This window comes from Nothoprocta perdicaria, unplaced genomic scaffold (assembly GCF_003342845.1).
Source record: "Nothoprocta perdicaria isolate Ctin4 unplaced genomic scaffold, notPer1 scaffold_59, whole genome shotgun sequence".
NCBI classification, from domain to species: Eukaryota; Metazoa; Chordata; class Aves; order Tinamiformes; family Tinamidae; genus Nothoprocta; species Nothoprocta perdicaria.
Genome location: NW_020455854.1, coordinates 3,428,128 through 3,450,943, shown reverse-complemented (window position 1 = coordinate 3,450,943; position 22,816 = coordinate 3,428,128). Strand labels below are relative to the sequence as shown.

The 22,816-nt window shown below is 41.6% G+C and overlaps 1 long non-coding RNA gene across 4 annotated transcripts; it reads left to right on the top strand.

Moving 5' to 3' along the window:
• The first annotated feature begins 702 nt into the window (after nt 1–702).
• On the top strand, nt 703–17,637 carry LOC112955709. 4 transcript variants are annotated; one of them, XR_003250926.1, is made up of 5 exons: nt 703–936; nt 8,684–8,764; nt 15,733–15,821; nt 16,521–16,691; nt 16,774–17,637. It is a non-coding gene; the product is annotated as an uncharacterized LOC112955709 (long non-coding RNA). The 4 variants fall into 4 exon arrangements; XR_003250927.1 differs by having other exon boundaries at nt 16,505–16,691; XR_003250928.1 differs by having other exon boundaries at nt 15,730–15,821.
• The last annotated feature ends 5,179 nt before the right edge of the window (nt 17,638–22,816 follow it).

The following is a 22,816-nucleotide window of genomic DNA, read 5'->3' as shown; positions in this document are numbered from 1 at the left end:
ACAACTTTGAGTCCCACCATAGAGCACACCTGAGGTCCAGCCAAGAGAAGCCCAGTCTGGGTAACAGTGTGGCACTTTGAACAAGGTAGAGATATTTCTACAGAAAGCAAGGCTAACTCTAAACCAGAAATCATAACTCTAAACCAGAAATCATTTCAGAAAGCATCCAACAGTAGGTTGGGATATGTCATTATTACATCCTTGTTTATGAGAAAGTGGATTCACGTGTGGATGAATGGCATGGCTGGGGGGACTTGGGCACCCTGGGTTCTGTTCCTCATTCACTCTCTAAGCTGATGTCTGTGAAGAGGAAAGGGATGAGAGTAATTATTGATTATGTTAACACTTCCTTCCTTTGGGCTATAGATAAAGCTGGTGAGAGAGAGAGGGAAAAAGAGACAAAACAAGGGCTTTCTGTGTTAACTCATTCAATAACATTTAAATAGTATGTTTAATCTCATTTTTCAAAATGCAGGCTGAAGTAAAAGACCTTTGCCTCCTTTCCTAGCCTCTTGGCAGTTCTGCCACATGGCAACATGTCTAGGACACCTTGTTTTCCCCATTTGTGGCTCCTCACACTGCTAGGGGCTGAACCCTGAGGGCACTTTAATGATCATGGTAGCTCTGAGCACCTGGGGCAGCCACCCACCCAGTAGCCTATAAATCCCAGTTAAAAGGGGGAGTCCTGGTTTGAGCTAAGTTGTAGGAGTTCCTGGCTCCAGATGGGTCCCTCCCTCTGGGTGCTCCTGACTCCCTAGCTAGGCTTTGGATATAGCTCATCACTTTACACTGATACTGGATCCTGTTATTGGTGCTCTGCCTGCTGCCTTTAGGAACTCTGCTCTGTCATCCTTGGCTCCTGGTTCACCTGTTTTCAAGCAGTAATCCTGCCTTTGCTGCCTCCTGACCCTAGGGATAGTGGTTTGATACATCCAGGTAGGCTCTTATTGAAGTTCTCATTCAAGAATTGTGTTTGTATTCAAGTTTGGGGTTTAAACTATGAATTGAGTCAGGCTTTGGGGTGCTACTCTTTATTGTCTGGGAAAAGGAATGGCCCCTCTGAACTCTGCTGGAGTTACCAGTCCTGCCTCTCTTCTGGCAAAGGCTTGGAGCAGTTGCTGGGCAGGGCAGTAAAACAGCTAAGTGTCCATGTGCTGCAAAGGTTTGGTGTCTGCCCAACTATTTTTCTTGGAATTAATCAAAGGTTCTTCTGAATAGCAATGTGTCTTTCCCTTTTAATTATTATGTAATGATTAAAGAAGCAAGAGCTGGCCAGCTAAAGAGCAGCTCCTTAGCCTGGTCCCAGCATCTGGGTTCTGTCCCTACAATAAGCCCAAGAACAGAATAGACCAGGAGTTCTTGTTGACCTCTCCCAGTCGCTCCTGCCATGTAGGTGTCTCCTGCAGTCTGGTGGTGCTGCTCTCCTCCCTGGGCCTCTAGGAGAGCCCTTGGATTGCTGGCTTTTAAGTGAGACTGCTCTTGATACAGACAGGGACTGGGTGGAGAACTTGCCTCTCTGCCTGAAATCTCGTTCATGTGAAAAACCTCTATATGGGGATCCCAAAGTACCTTAAGCTATAGGTATAGAAAGGCATGTGAATTGGAGGAGTTTTATTAAGTGTGCCCAAAATAGAGCAACAAATCATGTAGTTAGCATAGATTTGATTTGGTGTGGGATGCACACTCCAGTACTTGCTTTAGAAAAGCACTTATGTAGAGACTTAAATTTAAGTATGTGATTAAGTACACTGGAATTAACACTAAGCCAGTGCATAAAAGCCTTCATTGTTTTGGGGCTGGGTGCATTAAGCATCCTTCTAGAAAATATCCTTCATTTGCCTATGGGCTTGGAATGAGTGAGAGCAGCTGAAGTGGACTGTGTTTTAGTGCTTCCTATGGAGGATGCTGTTCTAATTTTAATACCTGCAGTGAGATGTTAATGTTAAACTGAAAACCTCGGCATCTGCACCGGTAGTAACAAGAACATCACCAAAGGAGTGGCAGAGCATTGCCATGTGAAATTAGAATCAGACAGGGCACAACTTGATTGTGAGCTGACTTTGATTATGGTCAACAGAATGAACCCTGTTTTAATTGTGCAATTATTTTATATGTTCTTATTAAATGTAGGGAAAAGAGTCCCTCCCCCCTGCTGCTATGGCATTTCCTTTTATTAATTTGAGTCTATGCTTAGGAACAGCTTCTCTCTCCTGCCACCTTATGGCTCTTCTGACTTTCCAAAGCTTTTTGCCCATCTCTGTCTTTGTTGTTTTGCAGATCTTCTCTCTGTTCACCTCTGTGCCTGTTGGCCTGCAGTTCTTGGGTCCTTTCTCCTTTGTGCTCTGCTTCTGTGTGTGTCAGCTCCTCTTGAGTCTGTGCTGAAAGAAGCAGCTTTCAATTCCTGAAGTTAGCATGTGTGCAAAACCAACTCAACTCCCTTTAGAATAGCCAGAGTATAAGCCATGTGTTGGTGATGGTCCACTGATAAGTCCACTGATGAGTGGACCTTTGGCTCCTAGCAGCTAAGGATACAACTTTTTTTATTTTATTTTTTTTTGCTTAACCTTGGTATGATGGAACTTTTTAGCACATGATGAATTCCAGGTGTCTAGGTAGTTCCAGTAAAATAATGAAGCTGCTTGCGCTTAGGTTACCTCTTAAGCATTTGAGTCTTCATCTAGGGAGCATGTTACACTTCTGATCAAACAAGCTGTGCATTTAAGGACTTCTCTGACCTTGCGCGAAGTTTGCAGTAGTTGCAAAAAATACGAAAACCTGAGGTAGTAGGGAGAGGATGTGATTTCATGCATGAACCTTACAATATGTGTGGAAACTTTGGGTCAGGAGGGAATATTAATTCTACGTAGCATTGCACATATATCACAAACCCACATAACGCAAGTCTATTTATGACAAGCTGCTCAAGACATGATTTTTCAGGGCTCTCTTGCCTTGCAGTGTCACTCTCAACCTCTCCCTTCCTCACAGTCAGGCCAATTACCAGGATATCTCAAAAGTTTCTGTCACAATTCGAGGAACTTGTGAAAACAAGTGAAGAATAGATGGAGGAAACCAGAAAAGCTACAGGAATATAGCTGGAGGGAGGAAAGGAAGGGAAAGTCAGTCTTCTACTTCCAAAGCAATTGTGGATTTGGATTGCATGGAAGCCTTCTCATCAGCAGGGAGGCTGACGGGTCTATCGGAAGAGTTCATTTACTTCTATAATAGCAGTTATTTGAACAACCATATATTGATACAGTTTCTAAGGGAGATGCTGCTATTTATTGAGGAATGAGAGAGAAACACTGGTAAAAGTTTCCTTTCTGTTTCTGCAGTAAGTGTGGTATGAACTGCCTACATGTTTACTCTAGCTGGAGTTCACACCGAGGGGTTTAAGTGAGGAGCAATAGAGCAGAAGCTGCTGGGCATGCAGTTCAGGAGCCCTGTTTTCTCTGCTTTGAGTCTTTCAAAGCTTAAGGTGGTCATTGGCCACTGGGTTGATGCATTAGCTCTGCCTTTTCACCCACCCCTGGCTGAGAGGGGGTTTGGGCTGGGGTCCTGAAAGGGATTCTTGCAGTCCCTCCTGACCGTGGTTTTCTGTGGATAGCTGTGTGCTTGGAATGCAGTGTGATACAAGATCAGATAATATGCAGTCCTGAAGCTGCTTGTGTGGAGAAAGCAGGGTTATTCTGATAGATGGTGGGCAAAAAGCTTGAACTTAGTCAAGGAAGAGGTTGTATTTTATTCATCACATGAAAAAGACTTCATTTGGATTAACAAATAAAGTTAGGATATTAACTGAAAGTCCACTTTTTTTTTAGTCCACTTTTTTTTTCTCCTTTAAAATCATATGCCAAAATAAATTCCACTGCCAGGGTAAGAACATTTTTTTTTTTTTTTTTTGCTTGCTGATAAAGACTCAGAGCATCATTATGAAGCCCAGCTGGACACCAGATGAATATCTGCACGCACTATTTTATCTGGTGTAGTTAAAAAGGAGCTCAGTTACGAAACATGGTCTTAGACTAATGGCAGAATTTTCCTCCTGTGCTTTCCAATGTTACTCTCCCATTCTTTTAATTAATGCCAGGTACATATTTATAATGAGAACTAAGGGAGTTTATTTTCCCTTCCCATACTCATATGCTGGCTTCAGTCATACCTTTGGCATCTAGATCAAGGTTCAAGCAATATGCTGAGGATCTGGGTTCTTAACCAGTTCCTAGTCCTTAAATACTGATGAGAGATGATGAATATTATTGCATAGTGCATCATAGCAGGCAGGGATGGTTCTGCTCTTTTAGCAAATATACCTGCAATATTTTTACCTCAAATATGCCGTGAAGTTGCCTGCTGCTCCTCCACTATTTGCTTTGTGTTTCCATTTTGGGTACATGTTGCAGTGTTTTGCTCCTTAAGAGGTGTGTGATGAGCTCCTGAAGAAAAGAGAAGGATTTGTGTTTGTGAATTGTGAAATAATGTGACTATTACTTTTAATATTGGTTTTTGAGCTGCAGGTAGTCCCAGAGGGATATTATTAGGGCCTGGTTGTTGAAATTGTCTCTCTCTGTCTTTGCTAAACATGGAATTGCAAGTAGAAAACTGAGGAAAGTAGGACAAGCACAGGCTGTCTGATTTAATGTCTTTTATAGCATAAGAGTCTCACCAGCTATGTAATCTGAGGGGTAGAAGAGAGGAAGAAGGATGAGCACCTGAACACAAGTTATGTTTTGAAAGAAGTAATGAATGTCTATATGCTAAATCTTGATCTCCAATAACAAAGGCTGAAATAATTTAGTTATTTACAAGAAAATTTCACCTACTTAAAAGCCGGTATCTTCCTTACTACTAATCTCTTAAATTTTACTCTTTACCTAACTGACATAATGCTATTTCTTTAAGAGGCACTCTCCAAGATTGTAAATGAGGGGCAGGAGAGAATGATATCTGGGATCATTTTGTGCTAATATAAATTCTTCCAATATGTATTTGTACCCATTTGTAAGTAAAGATAAAACCTTGCCTGAACTGTAAATCTACTGTTTGTTCAATGACATTAAACAATTCTTTATTTGCATCTTGGCAAAACAGCTGATAACTCCATCATTAGTGCAATATTATTGCATCACTGCTGGTGGAGCTGCTTGGATGAAAAAGGAAATTTGGGGGCAGAAGGAGAAATGCTTGGAAACTTGATTTTCATCGAACCAGGATATTGATCTGACTGCTGGACCACCAAGGCACAGTGCATTGGTTTCAGCTTCCCAACAGATCTTGTCTCACTGGCTCTTAAACCTGCTAATGACAAATTTGGAGAACTCCAGATATATCTGCACAAGCTCAGCTGCCAGGTCTCTGTTGCACCTCTTGTACTGCAAAATCAGTCTAACGTAACTGAAAAGGAGTGTGGACTCCTGGCTCCCCTTCCTGAGGGATCTTCCATGCCAAAATCTTGTAGGTGGCTCAGCTGAAAGCAATGCAGATATGCAAAAACTGAAGGAAAAGCCTGTAACACTTCAGAAGCCTGAAGTGTGTGGGAATTCATCCCTGCTGTAGACTAAAGACACACAAAACTGGAGGAGGTCATGGCACAAGGCTGCCTGGGAAGGGGCAATGCCCCTTTTCAGAGGTGAGGTGGCTGCAGGTTTGCAGCACTTGTGTACTCAAGGCTCTGAAAGCAGCAAGAAGGATGGGTGCAAAAGGGATATAAAACCAGGTCCCTTCATACTTTCTAGTTTTGCTTCGAGAAACCTTGTTTAAATTTCAGTGGGAATTATTATTCTTAAAGACAAGATAGTCCTGTCCTTGAAAGCTGATAGACCTACTTATGCAAGGCTTATAGGGATGGTTGAAATGATCATCCTTGCTTCTTGAGCTAATCTTGATATATAACGTATGGCAAATATTGCCATGTTGCTTTTAAAAACTGCCAGTGAAGGGAAATTCCAGAGACAGGAAATGCAATCTTTCAAAGGATTAAAAGAGAACTAACTAACATGAATCAGATCATTAGCTTTGTATTTTCTGTTCCACCTTCTGATGCCCATATTTCACTCATGAGGATGAGCTGGAATGACTCCAAAAAGCTAAGTGGAAATTAATTTCTCGAAGGCTGATCTGGAAGTTAAGATGCATTTCAAAATCACTTGCTGTACACATTCCATCCGTCTGCCCTAAAGAAAGAAAAATAATGCTTTATTTAGCAAAATGAAGTACCAATTATAATGAATATGGGTGAGCCACTACAGGAGGCTGCTGAGAGATGTTGCATCAGCTACTTGGAGAGCATATTTAACATGCTTAAAAGTCCTTAAAAGAGTTTAAGAAAGCTGGGAGAACTGTGCAAGGAGACTTGTGCACACTGATTTCACAGACCTTTAAAGTACTGTAACTGTGCTTTTGAAGTGACCTACTATATGATGCATATATTGCAGGAAATTTGGGAGAAATCAAATCTTTTAATTAACATTCAATGTTCTGTTCTCTAATAGACCATTTAAAGTTATTTTCAAAATGACTGAAACAGGTGATGTTGAAGCCCATTTTTAAATAATATAGATATTTTTCTAAAATATCAAGCTTAGGGAAGATGTGATTTCTGACAGACCAGTGTTTTGTGACAAAACTCTTCACAGATTTCTTTTAGAATAAGTTGTAGTGTGAGGAATCCCTATTGCCAAAAAGGTGGTTCCTCGTTGTGAAGAGGACTTTCTTCTCCAGGTACCAAGCAGAATGGCAGAAAAACAGTGGTTAGAAGAAAGTTCAGACTGTAGGCCCAGCCTCAGCAATGTGTCTAATTTTAGGATCGAGAAGTAACTTGACTTATAAATACATTTAAGGTCCTTGAACAAAATATTAAATTAATGGTGAAAAATATTGTAACAGTGATTAAAGCATGATATAAAAGTGTATTTTATAAATATTATACTAGCTAATCAAGCTATTTGCATTCTTTTTAGCTATGCTTAGAGATGGTTAAAAGGAATAATAGCAAGACTGATGCCTTCATTCTGAGAAGTCCTGGAAAATTCCCTGCTGCTGCTTCTGTGTGCCCTCTAATCACGCTCTGCATCTCTGAACAAATTAATTGGTGCAAACGAGTCACCTATTTTCATATCTAACCTGGAGATCAATTTAGAGATCCCTAATGGCATAGGGTAAGGAAGAATCAAATACTGCAAAGAGAGTAAAGACCATTTAATCCCAGGCCTTTGTACTGGATTCAGATGGCAAGCGAAAGCAGGCCATGGAGTAAATAAAATGCTGACTCTGCACAAGCAAGTGTCAAAATTAATGTGGAACTTAATGGCACTGGTTGCTAGTGCTGACACTTCAGTCAGACTTGGGAGATGAGTTAGCAGATCCCCGTCTAATTTGGAGAAACACCCACTAAATAAGAGCTAAAAACTGAGTGGGATCCAAGAGTGACTTGTTCTTTCCTGCTCTGGCAAGACTCCAGCGGGAGCAAGAAGGTAAGCTGGCAGAGCTGTATGGAGAACCTCTCTGCATTAATGCAGAACTGAGCTTTCCAAAGCTGCTGAGACATCTTTCTTAGGGCTTAAATTAATTTAAAGCAGAAAATGCTGTACCTGTGGAAAAGCTTCTCTTTGTTCCAGTCTTAAGATGTGCCTTTTTATCCCACTGAGCTGATTTGCACTAGCTTAAAGTAGTAATCGCTAATGATTCCTTTTGTTCAGTGTTATCCTGGACAAATTACAGCAATTATCTACATCACAAATATAGGTAACTGTCTTTGATACTTTCTTTAACTGTGCTTCGTGTTCAAATGTTTGATGTATTTAATATGGTCTTTTACACTAAAGGCTGTCCTAAATAAAGTCAAGTGACTTGAACAGTGAAGGTCCATGCCCCTAGGCATGGGTCATCCTACTGCAGAGGAGGATTTTGTTATCTTTTGATTTGCTAAGATGGTAGAAGTGGAGTTTTTTTCATACAAATGAGACTCATTAAACACCCTTCTGGAAAGATGTCAGCTTGTACCCTCCTCCAGAAACTTTCTGGGGACAGAAATAGGCTGCATTAGAGTGCAGCTGCTGATGGTCAAGGACTGACATCCACCTTTAGAGCTGTGTTTAAACTCTTAGACTCTGTGAACACATACAAAGAGGCAGTACACTACCATCAGCTCTATATCCCTTTAGCAGTTTTATTACTAACTTCTCTGCAATGTGTCATGCAGAATGATTAAATTAATGTCTGTTTGACAGCAGTTTTGTTCTGCAGAAGACTGTGCTTGGCAAGGACAAGCTGATAACTGGCAAGAGGGCCCTGGACTTGCAAACTCCTAATCTGGAGCAGTCTTGTTACTGGGTGTAATCATTATTGTCAACACTTGTGCAAATAAACAAAAGGTGATCATTTGAAATGATGCTGTTTCGCATACTGTTGTGCTGAGCAATACACCGCATGTGCAGGGATAAACCTGATCGGCATTAATCAGTTCTGGGGAGACAAGAAGGAGAGAATCTAAAGTATTGACAGTGCTAAACTGCTTCCAGAGGAAATAAATGTGTATTAATCTCCCTTGATATTCTGTTTTTTAGCATACACTAGGTTTTTGGTGACCAAAGGCAGCCCTGGGTGGTGCTCTCAGGGGGGTCTACTTGGTCTATGTGCTGCTAAAAGTGTTGCCTCCTGCCAAAGAACTTCTGTCTCTCCACAGTGGCCGTGTACTTCTGGCTTCCAATCTCCTGTCCCTCCTCTCCGCTCGTGATTCCTGTTCCACTGCTTGGAATCATCAGAGGTATGCAGGTTATTGCTACTATACCAGCATTAGAGTTTAGCCAAAATTTAATTGCAGAGAAGATGTGGTGCTGTTATTGAGCACCTCTAGCTTTGATATTCAACTGCACAGGTGTCTCTTCTCCAGGGTTGCCCATCCCTTGCACTGTCTTAAGCAATCACGGTCAAGCAAGCTAATTGTCTTGGCTAGTGCAGCAACTCGAAATTAGCTCAGTCTATTTTTAAATATGCTGCACTCATAACTCTAATGTTCACTCCTAATATTAGTTTTACTACAATATTTAAAACATGAACTTTGGAAATTTGAAGAGGTCTATTGGAGAGATTTTTCAGCCTACCAATGCATGATGCTAAAAAAGATATCATGTACTGATGGATAATGGCCAGAAGTAGCAGAGATAATTAAGGCAACTCTCCAGTGAGTAGCTAGAATTAACTGTAGGTAGCCAACATCCATATCTAAACCTATTGGGATACAGATAGGATCCTTATCACTAAAGGATAAAACCTAAAGCTAATGTCCTCCTGACTGAATCAGACAGGGCTTGCATTGCACACATTGCTTTATATAAAGCTTGCAGCTAAGGTTTTCAGTGGAACAATGAAATAAATCCAAGGGATGTTTGCAGAAGAATTTGCAAAAAATCATGCAGATAACAATTGTGAAAGAGCAACTAATGTAAGTATAATTTTGCCTTCTGCAAAGCAGAGTGAGATGGGTACATTGTTTTGAGAAAGCACATTAGAATTCCTTGAAATATTTGAATATCTGATGCTGTTTTGGCAGTTTGAATGTCTGAGGGCAGGAGTAAATACTGATTCTTAGACTGTTTTTTGGTGGGTTCAACTGAGTGAGATACTAAACTTTAAAGTGCTGATCCACACAAAAAGATCACAGTGAATGGGATAGCAAGAGTAAGAACATGTCCACTTCCTATGTTTCTCTTTAATACTGTGATGATAATTTCCAACTATTTAAATAAATTCCTAAAGTAGATATCCTAATTAGGTTTCTGCAAATCATCCTAAAATACCTAAGATTACAAGAAAAACAGATGATCAAGATGAGCTTTCTGTTTTATTTTGGTTCTGTTAGTTCATAATTAACAACAAAACCTTCAAGATAAGGGTCCTAAGCTAAAATTGCAGCAAGGAAATCAATTCATACCTAGAAAACAACAGGTTAAAAATAGCGAATATGTCAGTCCCTCATACCTCTTTCAGCAAGAGGAAAGCAAGGTGTATGCTGATTCTGCATCACTGTGGTTCTGCAACTATCACTTAAGAATTAATAGAACATATAGCACGGCTCTCTGTTCCTGCTGCTCTGGTGATACATTGCAATAATATGCCAGTGATGATATTGCAGTAATAAATGATGGTAATATACCATCAGGCCATCATCACTCCAGTGATGTACTAGTGCCATACATCATCAGACAATGGAGTTAAAGCATTAGTGGAAGGGACAAACTTCAATATGCAAATGCTGAACACAGTGTACAACATAATATGCTGTATGCACTACATATGTCTGTATGGCAGTATGAAGGGCTTAGCGCGTATATAGATTTTTTTACTCATCTATATACCTAAACATCCAAAGAAAGCTTAAATGTTTAAACAATATGATAGTAAATGTAAGGTGCATGCTGCAGACTTTATGCAGTGTGTTTGGGTGCATGCACTGAGATGTACACAGGCATGCTCATGCTTCAGGGCAGCTTCACACACACTGTTGCCTTTGCTAACAGCATAATAAGAAAATCTGAGGGAAATTCTTAATCTAAACTTGTGTCATTTAGGATCTTGTTAGCTCTTGGGGATATAAACCTTGTCTTGACACTGGTAATTTTCCAGCTATATGTTGTTGACCCACTGTATTTACATAGGATATTTGGGGGGTACATATTTTTGTCTGAGGGTATTAAAGGGCTTGCAAACATAGGAAAGCAACTATTGCACCCAAAAGACAGGCTAAGACAAAGAAATTTGTTGCAAACAGCAGAAAGGCTGGAGCTGCTGTGGGATCAGGGCTCTGGATTGTCACTGTTCTGCTCTAGCTGAGTGCTGCAGTGTGAGTTTGATTGCTGCTTTTAGTACTTGCACATCAAAATAATATATACGGCCTTGGCACGCTGGTCAGGGTTAGCATGTTTTCAGTTTGCTTGTTCCTGAGATGATGATTACTGCCAAAAGGCTCTTGAACAATTTCTTTTTGAAAAAGCAGCTGACATTAGACCTGAAACACATGCAGATGGGCCAGGTAATTGGAGGAAGAGAACTTGAAGATATTTCTCATGGTTCGTTTCTTTTATTTGGTAGCTCTCTTCACTGGAAACCTATGCAAGTGTAAGGCAAAACAGCAGTGACATTTTCCCCGAAATCTTCTCTTGTAATATAGATATACTTCCCGTGAAGCTTCCTGCATAACCAAGCTCCCTAAAAGCAATGTGAATGTGGGGAGTTGCACTGAGCTGTAGGTTTGAAACTAGGCAGAGATCTACCGAAGAGGCTAAAAAGACAACCCCAAGGCAGCACAGTTCTGGGAGAAAGCTTGTTTTTAGTTGAAGAGCAGTTTCAGAGGTTCAGTTCTAATGAGGATAAAGCGAATGAAGCTCCGTACTTTAAAGATTTTTGTTAGCCTCTCTGCTAAATTTCTCCAGAGGAATTCAGTGTCTGGGTGATCAATAAATATACTATTGATAGAAAGGGAAGGAAGAACAAATCATTAGAGGTTGGTTGATTTGCCCCTATTGTTGATCAGCTCAGCATCTGTTTACTACTTAAGAGTCACGAAGACCATCAAATTCATCTGGGAATGAAGTATGATTTTGTTGGCTGGTAGAAATTTGTTTCTCCTGGTGTGGAAGAATATTAATTTCCAGAGCTGGTGAGAGGATCCTCTGCATGAGCAATCAAATTAGTCACTGCTACTGTTTTTAATGTAAAATAGCTAGGAGGGATGGTTATATCTAGGTGCATAAAAAGCATTGTTCACAAAGCTAGGAGCACTTTAGTTTTGCTAGGAGCACTGTGATACCCGAAATGTTACTACTACAAATTTGGTTCACTGAGAGATTTTCGCATCTTTTAGAACATTATAATTCAACTTTTATGATTCTGTTGAGAGAGTCAAGGTCACAAGCTGAAGTTAAAAGCAATTAGAAGAAAAGCTGTCTGGGGAAAGTGAGGACCTCCAAACATAAGGTCCATGTTGTAACCAAGCAGAGAATTCAAAGCAACAGGGGAAACTGTAGTTCCTGCTGGTTTTGAAACATTTTCTGTGTTATCAACTCCTCATAGCCTCAGTTAGAAAAATAAACCACATTTTAATATAAAAAAATCTATTGATGAAAAACATCATAACCATTAAATCTCTCCTATCCTTGGTAAGCTTCATGGTTAATAACTTGAAATAGATATTGGGAATGTGAGATCTGGGTAACTTTAGATTCAAGAGCATGGATTCTGCTAGATACTTGTGTTCAGCAAAGATATTCCCACCTCAGGTGTATTTTCCCTCTTCGGTTACTTATGAGGTAGCTTGAGCTGAGTATCTTTCTTCTGTTAGACCTCTTAGCCCACCAATGGATTTTCTTTTTATTATTCTTGTTTCATAGTTTTACTTTGTCATGTCTAGCGAAATGTTTTACTGAAGTCTAAATATATTTATTAAATAAGCCTTCATCAACCAGGCTTATAATCTCATTAAGAATGTTGGTGCTCTGAGAAGATTTGTTTTCCATAAAGACTTTGTTGACCAGCATTAACTGTAGCGTGCACCTCTAAGTCTCTGTTAATTGAATTAAATATGAGCTTTGCTGTTGTTTTTCCCATATGGATGTCAGCTTGACAACTTCTGCCATTTTTTGACCATCTTTCCCAAGTCTCTTCAAGAACTAGCAAATAACTAGTTTTCTTCCTTTTTTTTGGAATTCTCCCCTATCCATGGTTACTGAAAAGATCAGTGCTAGCTGCCAAGAAAGTGCCTCAGCCAGCTGCTTTAAAATTCCTTAATGCAAATTACCCAGAACTTCTGATTTAAATATGTCTAATTACAATAGCTGTTGATTAATATCCTCTTTAGTTATGGTAGGAATAGAAAGTTTATTGCCATGATCATATGAGAAATGTATCATCTTCTCCCTCCTACCGCTACAGAACAGATTTTTACTGGATTCTCATACATTTGCCTTTGGGAATAGACCCATCAGCCTCTTTCTGGGTTCTTTCACTTCAGAAATCTTTTTTTACATTTTTTTCCTTATTTAGCTTTTCTTGTCAATTTTCTAGAGTTTGTCCTCTTTTAATATCCATCAGCTTTGCTTTCCCTTCCTTGTCTGTAGATCTCTCATTTATGGGTGTATCGACTTCCTACCTCAGAGGAGTTTCAGTTTATTATGCTAAGATTGTCCTGGTTAGTTTCTATGCAGATACTAAAATAACATTCTTAAACACTTCTAACAAAGCTGTCATGTTTTGTGCTTAGTTTCATGACTGTTCAGTTTTGGCTTTATAAAGCCAAACTTGTTAGGGTTTTGCTATATGCTGTAGTAGATACTATACTGGTTCAGGCTTCAATTTGCTTAAATATAGAAACATTAATTGAATAATCACCATTTATCATTCACTACTCACACTAACACTGATATAAGAAGTAGCCAAAAGAGCTTTCTTTTAGCCAAGAGCGTTACAAAGATGAATAAAAGAATTGCTCATAGAACGGTTGTGTTCACTCTGACGCCTTCCTCTCCAGTAAAGGATTCCCAGGTTTCCCACAGGGAAGATTGATAAGTTCAGCTAGGGAAAACGTCAGCGTGTTGGAGGAGTTTTGCAGCTTCCCAGAGGATGTGGCTGCTCCTTCTGGCTGGACCCAGGCACAAATTCCCTCTTTCTTCCCCAAGGGCAGGGCTACTGGGCAAGCCCTGTGCTGAGGATGGGCAGCTCTAAGATGTCCCCTGTCCCTGGGGATGAACATTAACCTTCTTACTACGCATCTGGAGGGCCCTGTAGGACTTGCACAGGAAAGGTTCAGACTCTGGGGGCTCTGAACACTTGTCTGGCCCCAAAGGCTGCTCTGATGCTTCATCGGTTTGAGGTCTGGGATAGCTCTGGAGAAGGAAGATCTGAGCCGGACTGCTCAGCAGACCTTGCTCTGCAGGTTTCTTTGCAGCTCCCCTGCTTGGACCATGCGGGCTGAGAGGAAATGATGCTCTACGAGTCTGTGTGAATGTTCGGGCTGCTTGCTGTTTCAGCCGAGGAAGGGAAAGGACTGATATTCCCTGCTCCTGCCTCTGTCCAAAGCTCAGTGTCACACTTTGGAAATTACCCCTATTTAATTTGCTTCCCTGGACTATGATGTCTGCGCACTGTGTTTTCTCCCTTGGACTTGTGTTTGAATCTTTTCCTCCCAGATATTTTAATTGAAAATGGTTAACATGCAGCACTTTCATTAAGTGCTTAGCAGAAGCAATTAGAGCTGAGTTCAATATCTGTTATGCAGCTTGCAAGGGACCAAAACTGGCGCACATTTTATCTTGAAACCTACAAAGGGGAAAAAGACTTTTCCAGTAGCTCCTTCCCAGTGCAGTTCCTCTGCCCTCAAAGGTGTCTTTATCAACAATATTTGCCAGCAAAATAGCCAGCAACAGCACACCATGCTCACGAGGAGCAGACTTGAGCTCTGCAGTGGGCTGGGAAGTCGCTCAACGTGCCACCAAGTGATCTCTCCAGGGTTCTGGTGCCACCTCCTCCATGGACCAGGCTGAGTTTGGAGGAGGTGATGGACTGGCTGCAGGAGGGTGAGTCCTGGCTCCAGCCCATGTGGTGTGACAGTGGGTGTCGTGGCTGGAGCTGGCACCCCGGGAGAGCCCCTCACATTGAAATCCCTCTTCCCAAATAACACCTACATGTAACCACGCACCCAGGTGTGACTGATGGCACAGTGTGGCCAATAGGTCACCACGGTCTCTGTAGAGCTGCTCTTCCCACTCCTCATCCAAAACAGGAGCAAAGGATTCTTTCCACTTTCAATTTTTAGACTCTAAGCTTAAATGAAATATATATGTGAAATCCCTTGACATGCAGTATTGTATTTTATAAAATCATGACAAAGAAAATACATTGAAGGCTTGCCAAATTTCTCCTCTGTCCTCCGTCTCTCACTAGGCACCTTTTGCAGAGCTGGGAATACTCTCTCCTGGTAGCTCGGCATTCATGGTAGGTTGCTTTGGAGATGACAAGCCATAAGAAAGAGAAAAAGGAGAAAAGTTACAGCAAATTAATAACTCCCCTCTGCTGAATATGTTATTTCTATTAAAATTTCAAAAGAGTTTGAAGTGACAGTAAAGCGTAGTCTTTTTTTAGAATGGTTTCCATAACACTACACAAGAGTTGCCAATGGCACTAATGCCTTTTCATACACACAGAGCTATTTAGCTGACAACAGTGTTTAAGCCATTAAACAAGATAATATTGCAACTGTTATGCAATGTTAAAATTCTTTCCGAAAAGAGGTATTTGGTGTTTTATTCTGAAAGTCGGCGTTTGTTCCATATTCATTTATATTTTCTTTATTAGAAATGTATAATTTAATGTAATATTCAAGGCCCTTAGGATATACACTCTGTTACCTATAAAACATTCATGCACAGTGAACACTTTTTTTGGTGCCAGTTCTTGGCTTTGTACATCTGCTATACAATGCTGAGTATTCTAACTAACAACATGCCTTAATTGAGTTTAGGTGTGTGAGTCATTTATTTAAATTTGGTAGTGTGAATAATTTATTTCAATTTACATTTTAATTATTTTACCCACTTTTTGGGAGTAACCTCATTTTCTAGCTTCTAAAAAAAATAATCAACATATGTTTACTGCAGCAGCATTCACACTTACTAAATTCTGAGAAGTTTACTTCTAAACTGAGAAGTACTAATGAATTATTCATATATTGGGCATTAGCAGGAATTAAATTAGGATGCCCAAACCTAAAAGAAACCCGAGTGGATATCCAGTGGTCCCTGGAACCGCCTCAGGATCTTTCATCTGCCATGGTAAGCTGGACTTAAACCTTGCTTAAGAATGGCCAAATACAAATATTTTTGCCAGCAATGAGGGCTTCTATATAATTATTTATATCTGTAGCTGAAGAGTGTGATGCCGCATCATGTATGACATGGACTTTCTGGTGGGGGGGCTTTGTCATTTCCAGGACCATTTCTAACACGAAGGAAATGTTTTGTTTCCTTCATCTACTTTGTGCAAATGGACCAAGCCAGGCATTTCTTTACTGCATAATTAATAGAAAGTTAAGGGCTAAGATATGCATTTGATTTCACGCCTGTGCTCATTCTGTTTAGGGGCTTCACAAGGGAGGAAACAGAGACACGTGCCATCTCAGAGAAGTGTTTTGTGATGCCTTTGTGTGACCTTTGATCACTCAAAGGTGATAAACGTGCTCTGAGCAGCTGGAGGCATCTGTGAGCTGGTAGTGAGTTTCCTGGGAACACCTCAAAGAAATCCAAGCCCAAAGGACTTGTGGCCTCCAAAAAGACCTTTGATTTTGGTGGGAAAGCAGCAGTAATTTGAAAAGGGCTACTTGTTTATTTACTTACTAATTAGCAAAAGCTAATTACTTGTTCTCTGAACCGTCAGATTCCTTTAAAAATGAGTGCAGGAAACAGAGATACCTCAAAACAAAGGAAAAAAAGTGTGAGTTTGATTAATACTTGCGAAGTTTTAATTAATTTTAGTGCTAAGCCAGTAGTGGTGACTGCAGAACCAAAGGGCTCACTGGAGTGCCCAGGTTTCATGATCTTCTGCCCTTTGAGTTGTCCGGATGGAAGGGGATCATCCATGGCCTACCTGGAGCCACTGTCACCCCCTTACCGGGATGGAAAACTCAGATGCTCTCAGAAAAGCAGGTTAGTTCATATGGGTGACTTTACCTGGTCCTTGTGCTGGTTCCTGGCCGTTTGTCCTAAGCTTTGCACTCTGGACCCCTAGGTTAACCCTTGGGCTGGGCCTGCTCAGGTGCACGCTCAGCTGCAAGACTGCAGTCCGACTTAACCCCTGCAGCGCTGCTGCCTTTTTAAGGGCAGTTTCCCTGCTGCAGACAGCAATAAATCGCAGTCGCTCATCCGTGGCACAGTTTAGTAATGTGTTCACTAAGAGCATCTCTAGCACTTCTCTCCAGCTCTTTATGGGGTTACTTGTGCGTTCAGCCTCAGGGTCTGGCTGAGTCTTAATGTTAAGACATACAGTATGATCTGATTTTGGAAGAGCTCAGTATCTAAGAAAATTATCTGAAGAGTGAGTGCAGCTATTGCAGAGCGTCCCTCCCCGTTGACAGCTGCCTCTGCAGTGAATTCCAAGATGTTTCCAGGAGAAGCACTGGCCCCGTTTTACACATGCCTCTTAGGGAGTGCGATGGCTAAAGTGCTTTTACAAGCTCAAAAAGATGTGTTCGAGAAAGGGCGATAAAACTGCTCAGCATTAAGTATGTAAAGATTTTTCTTTAGCAGTAAAGACAGTTTGTGACATTTTGCCATCAGTCTTGAATGCAGGTGTGCATAAACACATACACCTGCATGCCTTTAGTCATCACTTGTTATACTTTTATAGTCTTTTCCAAGTACTATGTAACTTTAAGCAAAAATATATTCATTATTTTCATCGTGAACATCTTCGTTCCATGGATTTCTAAGTGTGCATATATATATGTTATTCAGCACTTTCTATTTTTATTCATGCCTACCTTTTCTTACATGCAAATGCACCCTGAGATATTATGATCTCCCTGCTTCTGTCGATCTATGGCTACATAAATGTTTCTCTATGTAAATAAATTTCACCCATTTTACTTTAAAATGTAATTTTTGTCAAATTCACTTTTACTGCTAAATATAGCACATAACAACCCATCCATAAATGGACACCTTGAGAATGGGAGAGGGTAAGCCAGAGATGATACTGGCAATAAAATTCTTCTTCCTTTAGCTACAACAAACTCTTTGAGCATCTTCCTCTTGGCTGTCAGCTGAGACCTTGTCCCAGGCTGGCTGTTTTTTCAGCTGTCGTGGAACACCCAACTGAGCAGGGATGGGGATGGGAACAGGCTGCAACTCGGTAGCTTTTCCTGTGGTGGCAGGGATCAGTGTCCCGGTTGACACTGGGAACTGCAGCTTTCCAGAACCAAATCTCATTCTGCAATGGGACCTAGTGGAGCAGATGCTGCTGCTGGGGGGCAGCCACCTGGGGATTGCTCAAGGGCATCTTCTTGTTGGGGAAAGCATCATCTGGCTTGTTATGGGGTACAATGAGAGATGCGTCTGGTTTTCACTGCGGCAATTCCAGCAAGGGAACTGATGAGCTCGGCAGATGGCTAAATGCCTTGTTGAATCAGAGCCATATAAGATCCCTGCTCACGGGGAAAGAGCTTGGAGAAGGGTGATGAGAAGCCCAAAGATGCAGGTTTCTGGAAAATGAGGTGCTGGATCCCCACAGGATGCAGCAGTGCAGGGATGGAGCGAGGGATATTGCCCTAGCACGAGTGGTGGCACTAGCCACCATGGCCATGCCTTGAGCCACTCGCTCTGTAACCGAGCAGGTCTTTGCCCAGGCCCTTGCAAACTGCAGTCCTCAAATCCGCAGTGCCAACAGCAGATGCATCTTTGTGGCCATGGTGAGATGTAGCGCAGAGCTACCTGTGAGCTCTCCTGAATACACGGAGTACAGAGTAGCCTGTCTTGCAGATTCACGTACATCATAGCTATATGAGAATTATGAATAGTTTTTGGACAACCTGACTTCTGTTTTGAGGACCACAAGCAAAAGACCTTCCTGAAAAATAGATAAAATATTCTCATCTCACACCAATTAATTGCTATATGAAAAATTTAAATTTTGATCAAAGAGTTTAATAAAATATACCTTGAAAAAAATCTTGAAAATGAGCATGAGATATTGAAAAACATCCTATGAATTTGAAATACTTCACTTGACACAACATATTAAGTTTTTGTATATTATGGTCCAAGTTCTTAGGTGTTTGGTGGACAATTCCGAGATTAGTTCTCTATCCTCTGGCACTTCCATGCAATATTAGCTGTACACATCATTAGCTGTACATTAGCTGTACTCATCAGCTAATGAGCAAGTGATATGAGTGGGAGAAAGGGGGAAGTTACTGATACAACGAATTGAAAGGGAAGTTACGTGTTTGCCTGTGTTTGACTGTGAGGACACATCTGCTTCCATCTGCTTTCAAGAGTAGATTCATTCTAGACAGCAACTAGTATGAGAGCTGGCTTACTCGATGGCCCTGCACCTGCCTCTGTTTCTCTCCTCCTTTGCGCAGTGGATGTGTTGGGAGATGGCTTGCATCACGCTTTTCCTCGGAGCCACCTCTACTAGAAACAGGATATTAACTGCTTTGCAATAAAGCAGATTCTGCTTTTTGTTCAGTAACCTTGTAGCCTTCAGCCCTGTTCTAAAACCTTGCAGGAGCGGTGTTCCTGAGCGAGCATCCGTGATTTCTATAGGGGAGGAGGAAAGGTATTAAAGATACACCAGAGGAAACAAAAAAGAGAAGCTAACCTTGGAGTAGTCAGTTGGTTGGAGACCCATCATGTCAAATTCTAACCCTCATTACTTGCTCCTTCTCATTGCTGGATTTTATTTTCTTTACATAACTCTTGCCAGCCCCTGCTCTGGCACCGCAGCCTGGGGGTTTCACTTGATTAGTGGCTTTCATTCAGTGTCTCTGCTGGGGTGGGGAGTTGAGGCAGGGGAGTGAGAGGAGGTGTTTGGGGAACTAGTACTGCTTTCCCATCTGGACTCCAGCAGGACTTTCCGGACAAAACCTATCCATCATGCAGAAAGGTTTACCAGCGCTGCAAGAGCTGAGGAAAGCATATGTTTTCTTCCCAACTTTGTTACGAGTCCAGCCCCTTGCTTCGTGGCTTCCATCTCTCTCGTATGAAGAGAGGCTGAGCGAGCTGGGCCTGTTTTCTCTGGAGAAGAGGCGGCTCAGAGGGGATATGATTAATATGTATAAGCTCAGGAAGGGAGAATGCAGGGAGGAAGGGGACAGGCTGTTCTCACTGGTGGCCAGCGATAGGACGAGGGGTAATGGACACAAGCTGGAACACAGGAAGTTCCGTCTCCAGGTGAGGAGGAACTTCTTTACTGTTAGGGTGACAGAGCAGTGGAACAGGCTGCCCAGGGAGGTTGTGGAGTCTCCTTCTCTGGAGGTCTTCAAAACCCGCCTGGATGCCACCCTGTGCCACGTGCTCTAGGTGTGCCTGCTTGAGCAGGAAGGTTGGACTAGATGATCTGTAGAGGTCCCTTCCAACCTTAAATATTCTGAAATATTCTGAAATATTCTGAAATCTCATTCATAGCAGCCTCCTCGAGGGGCCCAAGAGGAGTTCTGGCACAGGCTGCACTGGATGGGGACCATTCCACACAGGCTCAGGGAGACTGTCCTTGGGCTAAGGGGCACGATCTCATCCCAATCACTGCAGTGTAAATCCAGAAGAGCCCATTCAAGCCTTAATCCAAACTCCTCCTGTGTCACCATGAGGAAGGAATGGGAACACCTCAATACTTTGCATGCCCTTCCATGCTTGCTGTGTCAAATCTCCCCACACACCTGCCCACGCAGGACCTATTGCCAGCCCCACAGCTGCTTAAGAGCCACCCGAGCCCCCTCGTGCAGTGGCTGCTATTCTGCTGCTGGAAGCAAGGAGCACATTTCACCTTGCCTTTTCATTTTGGTCTGGAGTGACTACTCATTCTCATGTATCACTGTACAATCGATCCGGAATGTGAATTTCATTCCAAGTAAATAATGGGCATCCAAATTAGTGCAAGTGTAATGGAAGGAGCATTAACTCATTCCAAACATTGGCATTCTCCTGGCCCGAGTGGAAGGCTGCTAGAGCTGCTTAGTGCTTTTAAATCACTCCGCGATGCTCTCTTATTAAATGCCACAGTTTTCAGCTCCATATCGCATTATTACCATTGTTGTCCTTTAGGGGTTGATGTTAATGATGACTGAAAGATCTTAATGAGTGTATGTGCCTTGAATAAGCCCTTTATACACCTTATAAAATAATTACCTGCATTTTATTGAGAACTCTGCCAGGCCAAGCTCACAAAAGCAGTCAGGGGTGCCAATTTAATATGATACGGTACACTGCTTCACTCAAATAAGGCCTGATCCTACACAAGTTCACCTTCATCACTGTGGAGGACAGTGAGTTGCACCTACCACCACTGGGCACGAGGCTGACGAAGAGCTGTGGTCCTGAGGTGCCAAACAGCAGCAATTGCATTTCGGCATCACAAGACATCCTCTTGGTTTGGAGGTGATCTTGTATGGCAGGAGAAACAGGATTTGAAGTCCAGCAGCACAAAGACTCTGGTGATAATTTGTTGATAGCTTGTTAAGCGTTCTTCAAATCATGCTTAAAACCAAAAAAATGCTTTTTTCCTGTCTTGTTCCCAACCAGCCCAAACCAAAACTGTTGACTAATTAAAGAAAGGATAAAAGATATTCACAAGAGAACGACCCACTCTGTCTTCTGTGATGCAGCAGCCTGTCCCTCTGTATGCGCTATAGAAAGGTCCTAAATAGGCATGAAGACCAAGTGAGGCTCCTACCACGTGTGCGGTGGGATGACAGGAGCATTTTGTGTTTCTGCAAGGAAAATGGTCCTGTGAGTCACAGGAAGTGCTTTGCTTTTAGTACTATTGTGTTTGAAACTAAAATTTGGAAATTTATTTCTCATCTCCAACAAAAATCTTTCTGATCTGTCATTGAGGAAATGTTCTTCATGTTTGACCAAAATAAAAGGAGGAAGTCCAAATGAAATATTCCCACATGCTTCAACTGTTAGGAAAAATCATTTGCTGGATGAAATAAAACCCTTTTTAGAAACTTTCTCAGCCAGTGCCAGTTTTTAATTATTATTATTATTTACATAGCAGAAATGCTCAATGAGCTTATCATTTCAAAATATACCCTTCAACAGAATGTGTTCTTTTTATTAATGGGCATATGAAAACTCTTTTCAAAACACTTACTGAACATGTGCAAGAAATATGTGTTAGATCCTGCAGCGACCAGTGTGTCAGCAAAGTTCTTTGCCTTTTTCTCTCACTGTCTCTCTCCCAAGTCAAAGCAGGAATATTGCAATTACTGATGAAATCTGAGCTGCATTAGACAGAAACAAAATGAACAAGGAACCCAGATCCCAAGCTCTGTTGCGGGAGAAATTCCAAATTTTGCGTCACCGCAAACTCAATGTAAAAAATCATGGAAAGAGTGGTGAAAGCAAGGAAAATGACAAAAAGTTTGGGATATTCTTTTCTCTGCCTTATAGTTTCTGAACCTTTATAGTACATTGGTGTCTTATTTTCCAGTTTTTCTTTGGCAATCATGGAGGTGAAGAATATGTTACATATCTTATTGCTGAAATTAGGCTTTCAAAAACATCAAATATAGGAATAGCCCCAGGATGAAGGAGACACAGGCAGTGATGCCCTTGCTCCATGAGACTGCAATTTTCACAGGAGGGCAGTTGTTCATGAGAGGAATCTCCTCCTCCTGACAAAGAAAAGACTAGTAGGGACTGGGGCAGTTGCATGTTTTGGCTCCAAGAAATTACCAGTTGTGCCTACAAAGTAAAATAAACAGCTGTAGCAGAACAAATAGCAAGAAGCTTAAATGATAAAGAAAAATGCCATCTGAAAAAAAATGTGATGTTCAATTTGGAGCAATTGTCTCCCATGACTTATCCTTACTTTCTAGCTGTGAGGAGATAAAATGAAACATGGGAGGGAAGTAACACGGCACTGAGGACACCAGCGCTCTACATAGACAGCGTCTGAACCCATGGACATCTATGATGGACAGCTGAGGTAGCACTTGACACACCTGCATGTTGAGAGGGTCTCAACATGGGCCTCTAAACACAACACCTGCCAACGTGGTCCCTGGCCTTGTGCACGTTCAGAGTCACGGCGGGGCTGGCACTCAGGT